Consider the following 16,470-nt stretch of genomic DNA (forward strand, 5'->3'; position numbering starts at 1 on the left):
GCACAGGACATTATGTAGAGAGAGGGACATAAGAAACTCATATAATGTATTTGCGTAAAATTAGAGCACCTTGTGAAGGCACTTAGGCCTCATGAGCAAACAGGATTATTTCTCATGCTGCAGTTATTTTGAGAAAGTGGCTGGTGATGAGACAAGTTCTGATCTCATCTGTCATGGGTTCCAATTTAGCCGGGGCCATTTCCCAGGAACTGGAGTGTTCAGAAGTCTGTAGGTGGGATGAACCAATACTTCTGGTTTATTTTAAGCTTAAAATCCCAATTTATGCTCAAGTTACCCAAACATGGGCAGAGAAAACTGACAAGATCAAGCTCCAATTTCATATGATTGCCCTTTGTACCCAGTGCCCAAAGCCTATCTTTTTAAAAAGACAGAATGAAGACTTTAATTTTGATTTTATTTGTTCTCTACATTTTAATAATGATGCAATGACAAATTAACCCTTACAGACCTAACATGAATATTTAATAACCACGACGTTTTAAAAATTCTACAGAGATTTTAAAAGAAACAGCAGAATTTCTTCCTAGTCTTCCCACTCGTAGGCATTGCACAGTGAACTGACTAAAGAATAAACAAAGCTTAGGAACCCCTCCCCTTTCACCCTTAGAGATAATCCCACAATTCTACTCGTTCTGAACCAACAGGTTGCTATGGCAGCCAGAGAGCCAGGCTTATTGCATTTATCCCTTACGCAATGTAACATCAGAGGCGCAGGAGACGTTTCAAAATTCATGAGACTGGTGAAAGCAATTTTGTGCTTTAACCTTCAGCTTCCTGCATCTTTAAGAAAAGAGAAATAAGAAGGCACGATGACAACCTGAGCCTCTTTGGGGGTTCAACACCCTTTCCAGGCTGCTGGATGGAGCAAGCCAGGATCTGTGCATTTGATTTATTGTACGTAAGATTTGTTCCTCATAAGACTCATATTATTAAGGGCAAGTTACATGCAACAGCAAAAAATAAACGAGAAGAGTTTCTAATTTTGTGTTTTATATTTCTAGTCACTTCCAGTAAGAGACGACGTAAGGTTTACCTTACCCCTCCCTGTATCCTAGCCTGGTGTTTTCTCTTAATGTGCACTTGGATCCCTCAGAGATCTTGTTAAAATGCAGATTCTGGGTCAGTGGCTCTGGGGTGGAGCCTGAGACTGTGCGTTCCTAACAAAGCCTTGGGCGAGGCGATGGGGTTGGTCTTTCTAGTTTGAGTAGCAAGGCCCAGGAGCATATTGTTTTTTGGTGCGACGGGGGAGAGTGAGATGTATTGCTGCAACCCTATTACTCGTTGACCCTATAATTAATCTGGGGAAATTCAGACACAAATAGATTTTCTTTGGCATCCCTGGGTTTCCTATTTTCTGACCCTTATTTTCCTGGTCCCCTCTCTGGCTTCCACTGGTTCCTGACCCAGTAGCTTCTCCACTAAGCTGTTATTTTCTTCCTCTGAGAACAGTGGGTGAGGAATCAGAAGACCTGAGTCCTGGTCACAATTAACTGTGGATATCAGAAAATGTTTCCCTGGCTCCGGGCTCAGTTTCCTCATTTGTCAAAACAGTCAGGGACCAGATAGGCTCACCCACTTCAGCACAAGTATTTGTGGGTCTGCGAGTGCCTCGTCTATGAGGACGCTGCTGTCGTTTTATACTGTTAATTCCCCCTCCGGAGGATTGCCCTGGATTTGCACTTCTCTGTAATGGTGGAGTGGGAGGCTGACAGCCCTGACGATGGGCGGGCGGCCCCGATAGCAAATACGAGCTGAGTGGGGGCGGATGCCCTTCCTAGTGTCCCTGAACTTTCAGTAGACAAGTTGCCTCTTCTCCAGGAGGAGCAACTGATGGTTTTGGATGGGATCAAGGAAACAGGGAACAATTCTACTGGTTTTTGTTTGTTTGGTTTTTGAGGAATAGCATCATGGGAGGTTTTTTTCCTTTAAAAATAATAGGAAGGCCATGGGTGAGCAGATAAAAATGTCCCGAGGGCACATATTTGTGGTTCTGAAATAACGTCCTGACCCTGTGAAAACATATGTATTGATTGTAAAAGGAACAAATAGGTGACTCAGGAAATGTTCAAAAGTTCACAGAATTGATTTATCCAATCACACACTCTGCAAGCTGAACATATCCTCTGTCTCCAATCCCCTCTACCTCATTTTGATAAGCAAATTCCTGGGATCAATGGGGACAAATAATTCTTCCAGAGGTGGCAATGAGAAGAAAATGGGGTTGTTCAACCTGAAGAGATGTTACTTTGCAAAGGAAATAAACAAGGAGAAGTTTTTCTTTCTTTTCCCACCTGTCAGCCTTATCTGCACTACCCTGGTGATGCCACGACCACTTAGGTGTGAGCAGTGAGATTCAGGAAGTTGCCCGACTCCCTTTGGTGAGGACTGAGGACAATGAGAAACTTCAGAAATGATAGGTTTGGTGAACCCAAAGTCCATGTGGGAAACAGAGACTAAACCATTCCGCCACAGAGTGCTTAGAAAGTTATCGGGACATTCTTCCTATGGTGGTTCCGATGTCGGAGACTCACAGGGAGGCGAAGGGAGGCCTCAACCCAGTGACAGGTGCAAGTTTATGTTGCTGCACAAGAAAGAATTCAAGAGTGAGACCCAGGCTGGGCATCTCTCAGCAGTTGAGCATCAACTTAGGATCCAGGAGATCATGGTTTGATTCTGGGTGCGGTCACATGCCCAGGTTGTGGGCTCGATCCCCAGTCAGGGTTGTGCAGGAGGCAGCCGATCAATGACTCTCTCATCATTGATGTTTCTCTCTCTCTCTCTCCCTCTCCCTTCCTCTCTCTGAAATCAATAAAGATATAGTTAAAAAAAACAAAACAAAACAAAAGAGTGAGACAGGGAGTCAGCAAAGCACAAAGATTTTATTGAAGTGAAAGTGCCCACTCAGAGAGGGAGTGAGGGCCGACTGGAGATGTCAGTTGCCCTGAAGGGTTTTGGGAGCTAGGCTTATATTTTGGGTCAGTGGGGTGGGGAATTCGCAAAGGGGTGGATCTGGGCAGAGCTGAGGCCTGAGGAGGCAAGGCTTCACCTTCCCAAAAGGAGGGGGAGTTTTTTCCTCCTTTGGTCCTTTCTGGAACTGCCACCGCATCGGTGCGTGATGGGTCCTGGCATCTCCGCAATGCTAATGATATTATAATGGCACTGTAATTGGCTATAGGTTACCTTTCGGTCTGGGTGCCCAGCCCAGCTGGATAGAAGTGGACCTTGTTTTTCTCTGCGGTTTTCCTTCACAAGTTTCTTTCCTCTTGGAAGCCAGGAGAGGGTAGGAGGAGGGGCCTTCTGCCTCTACCTAGCTATCCTCCTCGGTTTTATAATTTATTGTATGTTGCAAGTCAACAACTGTTTATTTATGTTGTTTGATCATTTTTTTAAAAAATTCTCAATAAACCTTTAAAACAAAAATGACAAGAGTGCATGCTTAATAATAAATTAGGTGCAAGCTTTCTATTTTTCAAGAAAGTTGATAATACACTTGTAATTTGTTCAGAGTGTTGCCCCCGTTTGTCATCCATCAGGGGAATTCTAGCAATGAGACTGACCCTAAGAAAACCAGGAAAGACACATCTTCTGAAGTAGCATCAGCAATGATTTCAAAAATATGTAATTATTTTGTGGAAACTATGCCCAAAGGCAATGGTTTAATGCATCGCTGTATAGGATTTAGTTACATATTGTGACTGTTCATTTAGATCAAGTTACTACATCTGTAAATTACCTTAACTCATTTTGATTCATAGTAATAGCTGTTAATGCATTAGCTCCACAAACCAAAGGAATCGGCAAAGAAACCATGCCAGTTTAACATATGCTATTTGGTATTTTGATAGAAAATTAATTAATTTAATTCCAGTATCTTTGTCATTTTTGATGCCTTTGTTCCCCTGGTGCCTTTTAAAAAACACTTCCCTCACTGTTATTTTCATGGATTTTTAGGAGAGAGCAGAGTTGCACATGTAGTTTCCGGAGCGAGGAGGCCTAGTTTTGAAAGTGGCACAGTGTCCCCTCGGCCTCATTGTCTTGGTCGAAGCCAGGCACGGAGCCAGACCAAATTAGAGCTGTGGGGAGGCTCCGTATTTTGATGGAAGGGGCTGTCCAGTCCCATTGCAAAGGGACTTAGATATAGATATAGAGAAGGCAATAACTGTGGCCATCTTATTGAACCTTTCCTCTTGAAAGTTATACCCGCAAATACTAGAGATTCTGTCATAGCCTAGGGAAGCCTGATCCTCTGTGACTTTAACAGATTATTAGGTGTTCTCCTTACATCCAATTTGACTAGGCTTCAAACCATCCTCTGTAATCTGAATTAACCTAACCTGAAAATGTCACTCCACTGCTTTCAGGTTTTTAGTAATTCCTCATAACCTATGAGACAGCATCCAGGTTAATCTTGGCATTGAAAGTGCTTCCCGGTCTTGCACTTGTCTCTGTTTCCAGAATTTTCTTCTGCCACACTCCCAAATCCTTCTTTGGGCTAAAGCTTATTGTCCGAGTTGTAACTCTCCAAATATGCTATGATTATTTCTTACTCTACGGGGACTTTACAAATACTGCCCTGTTGCCTGGAAAAAATTCCCTCACTACCCCCAAATCTTCTCTCCATAAAATGTTCTGTTTGGCAAATACCTCTTTATAGAAATGAGAGCACAGGGAGAGAAGTTCCACTCGGTGCTTATTTAGGCTTTAAGTCTGTTTCTAAGGGTCCTGTTTTCCCATACTAAATAGTTTAAAAGTAGTATGTAATGAACACCTTTTCCATTCCAGCTACTACATCAGAAGCATTTGCTGTTTATTGCCAATCAAAAGAGACAGAGCAAACTATTTGGGAAACGCTTACTTCAAAGGCATGAGAGTATCTCATAAGAATGGGCAATGTAAAGATGTGATGACGTCAATTTAGGACACACAAGAGCATGGCCAGGATTCCTTAGGGTTCCAAGGAGATGCCTTTGGGCTCCCATTGGGACCCCAAGGGGCCAACCAGCTGACTTCACGAAACTTAATATCGTTCTGTTCTCATTGCTCTCCCACTTTGAGCAGAACATACGACCTATTTTTTCCCTGTAGAAACTTGGTTCCCCAGTGCAAAATGATTTTCACTTATCACCAAACTGAATTAAAGTGATGTTGGCAAAAAAGTGATTTATTTTTCTCTATTCCAGATTGTCAACCAGAGGAAAATTAGATTTCTGTGGACTTAGATAGTGGAAAGAGGGAAAATACTCTGGCCAATTCATTTCATCTTCTTACTTAATTCTCAGTTTCTTTCTTGTGAAATAGAAAAAAATATCCTGGCTATTCCACAGGTATATTGTAGGTGCAAGCAGAGCTAATAAATATGAAAATGCTTTATAAAAAATGTTATGTCATTATAGTTTATTATCAGTTATTATTTACATGGTGACAATTCAAATTTCTAAAATCTTTCATAAAACATTGACATTTGAAGGGTATATCAATCCTAGAAAACATCGATCTGATCTTTTTTTTTATTTTTTATTTTTTATTTTTATGATCTGATCATTTTTAACTTCCATCTGGCAAGGTATGAAAATTTCTCTTCAGCTTTCAAAAGGGTTGACCAGGTGGTTTTTTAATTTTTTAATTTTTTTTTGTGCTCAAACTGAACTGTAATTTGGACATTTACATTTTTTAAATGATTTTCTTCCTTCAGTTTTAGCAGTGCACAACCCAGCTACCTACCTGCCATATCCTAAGTCAACAGGTTTCTGATTTGTAACTTGGGTCTGTGACATGAGGTAATGGAAAATAAAGGCCGCTTGGGCACGAGGACTCCCAGGAGAAGAAAGGAAATCTATCTGCAAAACTCTTATGATATGGATGTCGGTGTTCGCCCTTGTAGTTTAGGGTTAAGTGATTTCCACTCCGTTACTCATCTCTCAGGTTTTGAAAATTTAATCCCTTAAAGGATCAGATTGTCTGGATTACTGCCTTCCCTTTGACATCATTTGGATTCTTCAGTAATGATTCCAGTGACTTCTAGAATGCCAGCAGACTTCTATAATCTCTGATTATACCTATTTTTCCTGGGGATTTCAGAAAGTCAAAGATGGTCCAGACATATCACTCACAGAGCCAGTACTCTGGGATGTTTACAGAAGAGCCTCAAGGAGAGAGAACAAAAGGTTTTCAGGGTTTCGTAGCTCCCCCCACCCTTTGAAATGACAAAGGAAATAAAGAGGTGTGCGATTCGCCCGGCTAGGCAAGACCGCACCTAAGTGCTTTTACCTGTCCACCTGCCCACCACAGCAGCATAGGAAAACCTCTCAAATCCATTAAAAACCATAATTCAGGCATTGTGTATTTACTAGGAACACATATGTGAAAAAAAATAATTTTTAAAAACTGCATTAAATTGGTTTTTTAGCCAAATCAGTCATGTAAATCAAGCCCTTGGGTATCAGTCTAGTTAATAATTTTCAAGCTAAACTTACAAGTTTGTCCCAATTTGTTCAGTTTATCTGTAAGTGAGGACTTTACGGGTATAGGCCACTTTTATTAGTAAGGTGTTTTCCTGAGCATTCATTCAGCACCAAATCCTGCAATTGTATAAAGACTGTATTCTAATTTTTAGCTTCCAGGACAATCTTTAGGTGGTACCCACGATATGTCAGAACGAATAGCCTACCTCCTAAAGCAGAATATCTGAGATGGGAGTCCAAATAGTTAGAATCCTTCAAGCATGAGAATTTCCTTTTTAATGAAATGTATTGAGGTGACATTGATTAATATAACTATAGGTTTCACGTATACTATTCTATAACACATCATCTGTATATTGCATTGTTTACCAACCAAAGTCAAATCTTCTGTCACCATACATTTGACCTCCTTTACTCTTTACTATTAGCAGATATCACTGAGAGTCACCCCCCAAGACCATCTGTTAAATTATTTGTTCATGGATTAAGTCGGCAAATATGAACAGAGTCTGGGTCGTGGCAGGAACCGTTGATTGCAAGAGATAGAACTGTGACCCAGGCACAGTCTAGGCCAATGGGCATTTGTAAAGCCTTTATAATGCAAGCTGGTGAGTGATACAGCAGTGGTGGGTATTAGAGGGGCACACTGGAGCGATGTTGACCCTAGCCTTGGGTCTCATGATAAGCCTCCTGAAAATGTGACAATAAGGAATATCTAAGTCAATAACAGTATAATCTGGGTGATGGGGAGGAAGGGAAAAGTGTAGCTACATGTGTAAAGTCCTAAATTAAGAGAGAGTATGTCACATATTTAGACTTTGAAAGAAATCCAGTATGCTTGGAACATAGTACTGGTGAGGTAAGTGTTGGCCGTGGTGAGAAATGAAGCTGGAGAGTTGGCAGCGTTGGATGAAGGGCCGCTTTTCAGCCGGCTGCTTTCTGACTTTTATTCTGAGGGCAACAGGAGCAGCGCAGCTTAGGGGTGCTGATCGTCCTTTCTGTGCCCCGCATGTCTAAGCACTGCTGGGAAGTCTAATCATGTAGAAGAATATCTGTTCTGTGGCCCCTGAAGAACCTTTAAGGTTGCTGGGATGATAGAAGAAACAGACAAAATAATTAGTGAACAATTTCAAGTATTACAATGTGGGTCGAACCACCAAGAGTTGCATGGTAGGTAAAGTCAAAGGAGGGGGAGGTCGGTGGGGCCGATAGGTGGGACATACATACTTAGAAAGTCATACCGAATGAATTTCCAATCTGAGAAATTGGTATCCTCTAAATGTTTTGGTCAGTGTAAAACATCATACAGTATCTGACCATTTCCAGTTTTAATGGTTGATCAACCAACACCTGTAACTACTCTCTATAACTAGTCTAACCAGCTTGGATTTTGTGAAGTGTTAAAACATCTTTTCAGTGTTTTAAGTTCTTGTTGCCTTTCTATAGAGGTGTATACAGATAACACAGTTGAAACGTAATTGAATTGGGGTTGAACTCTTAGCCCCGGCTGGGGTGAAGGGCACAGAGTTTGGAGCCTGCATGTTAGGAAAGCAGCTGCTGAGAGCCTCGTTATGCCCATTTGTCTTTTTATCCCCCTATTCACCACATTTCAATACTATTTTTAAGCCTTTGATTCAACAGAAGCTATTTTCTGATCAAGTTAGTCTTCATTCCACACTGTGTGACTCCCTAATAAAACAGAATATAAAGAAAGTAATTAATCAAAGCTGCAGAGGATGCCTGGAATGCCCCCAGCCCTGGGCACAATGCAGAGGAAGCCCTTCCAGTAAGCGGGTGATCGCTTATGGAAAGCGTGTGCTCTCCCATCCTTAAATTATTCTGTGCTGTTCAATAAAAAATCACCAAATTGACTTCTGTGCAATTACTCCAAAAAATTGTTCCATTAGAGGACATTCCCATAAGCCCTTACTCAACTGCGTATTTCCTTTTAATCTATTATTTTTGAAGAGGACCTGAGGCTAAATCTCATTTCAAAGATGCTCCATGGTTTGCCTTCAATGGGTATTTGGTTTCTTATAATCAGCCTGAATATTACCCCATTGTTTCACTTATGTTTTTGTCTTCATGTATAATTTCTTGTTTTTTCCCTAAGAAATGTCAATACCTAATTCTGCTTGACCTATGAAACTTTTGTGGTTTTTTTTTTTCACTTGTGTTAGCAAATGATCTGAAATTACTGGAATTGCTGAACATAACTCTAATGATATTTTGAGTTCATAAGCAGCCTGACTCGTTAATGAGACCTTCTTAGGAAAGGTTATTACGGCCAGTTTGCTTATGAATTCATCATCTTAACATAGGTCAAAGAATTATATATTGGCAAAAAACTCAGTTTGCATCACGTACTCAATATTACTAATTCTAAAGTAGGGGTGAGTTTGTATGTCTTAGGGGGAAGAGACCCAAGAGTCAACTCCTTTCCTTCCATATCTGGGAGGTAATTTGTGCTCACAAGAACCGAAAGCCAACAGGAGCCTCTATAAATGGGCTGGCAAGTCTCTCGTTCACCCAAGTGCAGAGTCTCTGGTTGTATTAAGAAAAGATGGTCCACCTTCCCAACTTCCACTTCAGATTGAAGAGAGCCAGCTAAACGGCACAGGGACAGCCTGATTTACTCACCAGTTCAAGGACAGAGAAATGGAGAGGGAGGGTGGGTGAGAGAAAAGACGGAGGGAGAGAGAGAGGAGGGAGGGAGAGAGAGGAGGGAGTGAGAGAGAGAGGAGGGAAAGACTAGCAAGCTTTCTCTGGAGGGCAGATGAAGAGGCACAGAACCAGCCCCTTCGTCCTGGATTCCCTCCAAATGAGCAGATGAATGGCTGTTCCTTCCGCCCACCGGGAAGTGGTGGGAAACTGGTAACACAGACAAGGGAAAGCCCACCCCAGCGTGAAGGGAAAGCCCACCCCAGCACAAAGGGAAAGCCACCCCAGCGCGGAGGGAAAGCCACCCCAGCGCGGAGGGAAAGCCACCCCAGCGCAGCCTGCAGAGAGGATGGAGGAAGCCCCGCCACCGTGAGGGCCAGAGGCCTGGCCGGGCTCAGACAGCAGAAGAGTCAGTTCTGCTCCTCTGGCCCCTGCAGATGCTCCTTCTTGCCGGCCTGGCGAAGCGAAAGGAACAACCCCAACCCCTCCCGCTCACGCAGGAGACGCATTGCTCTTACCCAAAGGCGCATAGGACAAGCAGCACGGGTGTTATCAACACGGCTTTGTCAAACTGGACTTGGAATTTGTTTTGAATGGGCTCTAACTCTATTCTCTAGGGGCTCCGTTTTTCGTGCAGCGTGGATATATTGCTGAGTGTGAGGATTCTGGAATTCTCTACTTTGCCCTCTTTCCCCTGGTTGTGACCTGGGGAGGGCCCGCAGGTGAAAACTCCAGGATGGAGGGAGCAAAGATCATTCAAGGGAAACGTTACCTGGGCTGCGCAGACAAAATCGATGGCTGCGTGGGGTGGAGAGAAAGGTGCTGATAAGCGTGGTCAGACTAAACAATAGGTTTGGATTCAACCACGGGCGGAGAAAGGGGCTGCCAACAAACACAGTTTTAGGATTTTTGCAAAGGCCTCTGTTCCTAAGTACCACCTCCATCTGCTCACTGATATTCCACTAGCAACAAGGAGAGCCATACGGAGTTATATGGTGCTTGCTTGACATCAGGTAGCATTCCAGCAGTACATACATGTACATATATATGCATGCACATAGAGAGAGTATGTATATTCAGTTATAACAATCTTATATATAGTTATGGTTATTCCCATTTTATGGATGAGGTAACTGAGGCACACAACTAAAAAAGGGCAGAACCAAAATTTGAACCCACAAGACTGGCCAGTTGTCTAGACTTTTACCACTCTGATGTATATTACATGGAAATTTCCCCAGGGCAGGCAGCTCATTGTCTGAGATTCACACCAAGGGGTAAATGAGCATCCACACTGTCTCTTTGAGAAGTTAATGGATGCAGGCGAGGAGGAGCCCTGGGACAGTTTGTAGTTCAGTTTCTGGCATTTTCTAATTTCTATTATAATTTCTTCTTTGAGCCATAAATTATTTAGAAATGTATTTTTAAATTTTTATAAATACTGAAAGTTTTTAAAAAGTTATCATTAAAAAACAGATTTCAAATTTTATTGTCTTACAGTAAAAATGCAATTTGGTGGCATTTATTGGGACTTATTTTGTGGCCTAGAATTTTATTCTCTAATTGTTTATGTAGGATTCCATGTATGTTCGTTAGATCAAGTTTGTCAATTATATTATGTATATTGATTGGTTGTTATGAACAACAGTATATATGTTAATGCCTATAATCTTGGAGGATACATTAGTTATTTTTGTGTGTTAGACAAAGGAACTTTGGAATTTACTTCTCCGTGATTCATGCATAAAGATGAAATATTCTGATATTCTGGTAGAATCATTCTAAAAAAATATGTATGAATTATTTTTGTCACATCAGTGTGGAATCATTTTTATTTATCCTGCTTGAGACTTGCTGTATTCTGAATCTGATAATTGTCTCTAAATATACCTCTCCCCTATTCATGTGTGAAACTTCAAATAGATAGATAAATGTCAAAAAGTTTTTTTCTTCAAAAGTATTGTTTCTTTTTTTCTTTCATTCTCATAATGGTTAAGATGCTAAACTTCAGAGTTTAAACGTCTGGGTTCCAATTTTATCTTTGCCACTACTTGTAGTGTGACTTTGGGCAGAGTATTTCATTTCTCTCTTTCTTAGTTTTCCCATCTGTAAAATGGGAACAAAATAATATCTAACTTACAGGGTTGATGGGAGGAAAAGACATTTAATATTGTTAGAGAGATTTGTACGATACCTGAACATGGAAAGTACCATAGGAATATTTGCTATTTTTGGCTCTCTGTGCTTCATTAGGGTAAGTTCTTCAGATTTATCTTCCAGTTCATTGATTCTTTCTTGAGCTCTATCTCATCTGCTGTTTCAACAGTTAATTACAATTATTATATTAATTTAAGCATATTTTTCTTTCAATGATGCCTGATTTTTTCATGTTATATAGTTCATTTAAAATTTTTTAGACATTTAAAACACACCTAACCCATCTAGTGTTTCATAATTATATAATATTAAGTATGATTATAGGTCTTTTGGGTGGTGAACAGAACGTAAAGGCACTCAGAGGCAGACTTTTTGTTATAGCTCTAAACAAGAGAAGGTGGCCACACAGAGTATTGTACCAGGGGACAGGGTAACAGCGAGCTGGAACTATATGAGGTGCCTTCTGTATGGCAACTGGAGTGGGGTTAGCTAGGTTTTCCAAGGGCTTCTTAGGGATGAGATATTATAAATAATTCTGCAGATCCAAAGAAGGGTTCGTCCCTGGGTCTGGGATATCTGGGGGTGAGGGGCTCTGGCAGTTGGGTGTTGTGAGTATTGTAGCCCAGGAGTCTGATAAGAGCAGTTGAGGTGGGGGCTTGGTAAACTGCCCAGGAATAGGAACTGAATTTTTAGCCATGACTTCAAAACTAGGTCAAGGCACTGCTCGTGGAATCCTATGTTACATCTGGGAAAGCTGGGAAGAGCAGAGGGGCACTCTGAGATCTTTTGTTGGAAGGCAAGCAGCAGACTGCTGGGCAATGGATAGGCAGAAGGGCATTCCAGGCAGGGGTGCAGAGGAATGAGAGGAATGGCATGCTACGGGAATACAGGAATATCAAACAGCCCATTGAGACTGGCCCTTAGAGAGTGTGTGGGGCGGGATGGGGCGGGATGTAGGCCTAGGCAAGAGCCACGTTGCAAAATGCCTTGTGGTCAGATTACATTTATCCTCAGTGAGAACCTAACTTCTCAACCTGGAGCAAGAGATTCCTGGGTGTGCAACGATGCTGTGGAAACTCAAAACCAAAAGGAAACCTGATGTACCTTCTGGTATACATTTTGGGTAAGGATTTGGGAAAAGAAAGCTTTAAAAAAAATTACACAGAGATAAAAATAGAAAAAGAAAGCCTGTGACAAAACAAACTACATTTAAGAAATTTCACAATTTCTTGCATTTCTCCTTGGGCTCTGAGATCCCTTCTTCAGGCCTTGTGTTGCCTTCGTATTGCTACCAATTGGTATCCACCGAGAAAGTCATCAGCTTGTCTGTGGTCCTGGAGTTGTTATTTCCCTTGATGACCAAGTGCTAACTGATTGGCAGAAGCCCAGTGGGGGATCTTGCTTCTTGAAACTTTGAAATCCCTGGCCTCGGTCTCATTAATGTTTCCTTGTTTTCTGTGAGACTTTTGGTCATGCATCGTTGACATTTTATGTTATCTGGTTTCAAGTCATGGAACGACTGACATTCTCCCCTTGGCAACTTGGGATCGACCTTAAATCAAGCAGCCCACAGGGGCAATCTAGTGGGACAGGGTCCCTGGGGATGAAGCCCTCTGGCGGATGTTGTAGAGACACTCAGCAAACAAATAACGGGGAATATTTAACTTGGGGGCTGTCAGGCTTCGCTGTTGTTTCCAGGCTTTGCACAGGGCCGGTGTAAGAGGCAACATCATGATGTGGAAAGAATCTGGAACAGATAGATCAGATTTTGAATCCTGGCTCTTGCCTTAACTGATGCAGGCCCCCAGGGAAATTAGTTACATAAACTGTCCAAACTTTACTTCCCTCATCTGTAAGGTAGAGATATTATGGGTCTCTTGCAGGGTTGAAATAAAGAAATTAGGATAACATATATGAGAAAACATCTAGATCCATTAGATTTTTCATGAAATTAGCTCTCCTTCCAGGCGACTCCAGCAGGCAGCTGCGTTTCGTTGAGGCGTGTCATTCATCTTTCAAAGCCGATGAGTGCGCACCTGTAGAACTGTAAGGTGGGACTGGACAAGCCATGAGATCTCTTTTGGCTTTAATATCGTTTTATCAAGGTCACAATTCTTGAAGGAATATAAGTGAATATTCAGAATTAAAGTTATATTTGAAATATAAGGCTACACATTCTTTTTAAATTTTAAAAATAACATATATAATTTTTTTTTTTAATGAAAACAATTTGATAGTAAAAACAGAAAGAAAAATAAAGAAACTCTCCCATAGCTCATCACATGGGATTCCTCCCAACATGGGAAAACACTTGTAACAGTTTGGGGCTTATTGTTAATTTTTTCCCCATATATCATCTCTCACATACACATGAATACATACAAGCATACATCAAGTATCATATGCTATGTCAAAACATATTCATATGGTTTTTAAAAGTACAAATCAGATTATTTTATACACAGCATTTTGAAAAATGCCCCCCCCTTCTCTTTTCCTGTTTCACCTCTTTTATCACATGGTTTTCAGCCTCACGATCACCTCATGATCCAAGACAGCCACTGGCGCTGTCGCCGGTGCCTCCTTGTCGCTAGAGTGTCAGTGATTCTGGCAAAGCTGCTCTTCCTCCCGCCTCAGTGCATCCTCCTGCATCACTAACCAGCTGCTACAGGTGAAATGGAGCTTAGCCCCTGCCTTCCAGGGCGGAGGGAGCTGGGTGTGACCACTGGGCAGATACCAGGCAAACACAGAGAACCTTCCCAGGCCCACACGGCTAACCTCCCTGACACTCTTCTCTTTGTCCCCCCTCATCCGTCTTTCCCTCCATGGAAGACAGGTTCTGTGATAAAGTGAGGATCATCTGAGATGAGAGTATAGTCATCTTCTCCCTGCGAATTGTTATTTTTGCGTTTTAGATCCCTGGGTATCAGAATGAATCCCCGCCTCTTCCCACTCGGTCTTCTTCTTTGAAAGCGGAGATGCTGAGAATCAGGGCTGACGGCTTCAGATGAAATGTCGCAGGTGGCCTTGGCCTCTTCAGGACGGTGCTGATGGGGGACTTGTCGCAGACGTATTGTTAGCTCTTCCCGGCCCTGGGGGAAGATGCAGGGCCCTCAAGGTGTGCTAGGCCACAGGGCCTCAAGGATGCTTCGATGGGAGGAAGAGTCTCGCAAAAAGCCTTTGTGAATAAAGAAGGAAGGAAATGGGAGGCAGACACTGGGGGCTGGGGGGCCCTTTTCAGGCAACTGCCCCATATGGAGCCACTGGAAAGGGGCGGTGGTCACAACCACGCCATCCTTCGCAGCCTCACATGGAGAAGAAATAAATGGACCATGGAAATAATAAAAATGGAAATAAATGGGCTCTAGCTAGTTTCTCAATGAACCAAGCCCTGTCCTCTTTGCCTGGGGCCTCACCCTCCATGCCCTCTGTCATATCCTGACACGGAGGCCTAAGCTGGCGACTGCAGTGGAAGCCAGCGACGTCCAGCCCTGAGCTCGCTGCCTTCCCATTAAATTCCACGGACATCACTGACAGTAGGGCACAGGCTGAATATTGCTAAGAAGACTGCTTCTCAGAGGAAATCAACTCCAAAAGAAAGTTGTAGGAAAAAAGAAATTGTGGAAGCCTGACTAGATGCTGACGTTCTGTTGAGAGTTTTATTTTGATCTTTTAAAAATGCGAGTCATCGGCAATGAAGAGCTTTCTTTTTTCACTGCGAAAGCAATCTGATAAACAGGACTTGGGATGAAGAAGCACAAGATTAGCTGAGTGCACGTCCCTTTCAGAAACAGCAAAACAAAACACAAAAGCAAGCACTCAGAAGCTTTTCTGCTTACAGGGGTTTTGGAAGCTGGTTGCTCTAGGGGTTGAGCTAACATGTTTAATTTGCATAGATTTACCCACAGTTTGCTTGGAATGCCCCCCCCCCCAATCTAATCCTTATGAATGAGTGATCAGCATATGAAACTACGCAGCTGAACAGTCATTTCTTAGGACATACATTCTACAGTGGTGGTGTCTCATGGGCCTTCTCCACTGCTCTATCTCCCGCACTTAGCACAGTAGCAACTTGCACAACTCAATACAAATGTGATGAATGAGCATCTAGGCTCTGAGGATCCCTCCGAAACTCTCCAGACCTAAGGTCAGAGATTGGGGCTCCTTTACTGCTCTCCTTAGGGGTAGAATTCGGCAAATCAAGAGCTTTCAAAAACAGTCTTCCCAAATCTTCCCTCAATCTTCAATGTTCTAGCTCCTTTACCTCCTTATTATAGATAAAATCTTTAAGAGTTGGCTGATCTTGATCATTTAGAAATTTTAACATTATAGCCTCCTTTGAATCTAATGTTTTCATGCTTCAAATAAAGTTGAGAACAGAAAAAGTCTCATTATAACACAGTATAAAGTATCTTAGAAATTTAATTTGCATTCCACTAACTGAGTGGATTAAATATTTAAAAATATTGATAGGTCTCTTGTGTGTGTATTTCCATGTGTGAGTGTATATTTGAGAGCTATCTTCATATCCTTGGTCAAGTTTTGTGTTCTGACCTTCCTTACTGATTTGTAAAAGCTCTTCATATATTAAATAATGAGCTCTTTGACCTACATTCAGAAGGATCAGATGATATTTTATTCATGTATCTCCAGGCATGTAATAGGTGCTACATAAATATTAGTTAAGTGAATTAATTAATTAATAAGTATTGCAGATATTTTTCACAGGGAGATTTTCACATATAATTCATTTAATTTGCATCATGAAACCGGGGCAATAGGGCTACTGGCAATATGAAAATAGAATTAAACATCCTGCATACATTTGAATCAATAATCATCCCCAGTACTCATAAGAAAAACATGGACCCTCTGCTTCCCTTTAGCAACAATAAAAAATTCAACTGACCTATGAACATAGATTTTTGATAGCCTGACCCACTTTGAAAAAGGGTGGAGGTATCTTCCTTTGAGCAAATATAGAATATTATTAGTAATAGTTGGCACTTACTGAATGCATGTCCTGTGCCAGACACAGTGCTAAATGTTTTACATATATAACAAAAACATTACTTTGGAGCTTTTCTTATCAGAAAACTAGTGTCTCTTCCCATTACTCATTCACCCTTACGGTCCCAGAAAAGTAGGCAAGTTAAGTTGAATGCTGCTT

The sequence above is a fragment of the Miniopterus schreibersii genome (assembly GCF_964146895.1).
Source record: "Miniopterus schreibersii genome assembly, chromosome: 7".
Lineage (NCBI taxonomy): Eukaryota > Metazoa > Chordata > Mammalia > Chiroptera > Miniopteridae > Miniopterus > Miniopterus schreibersii.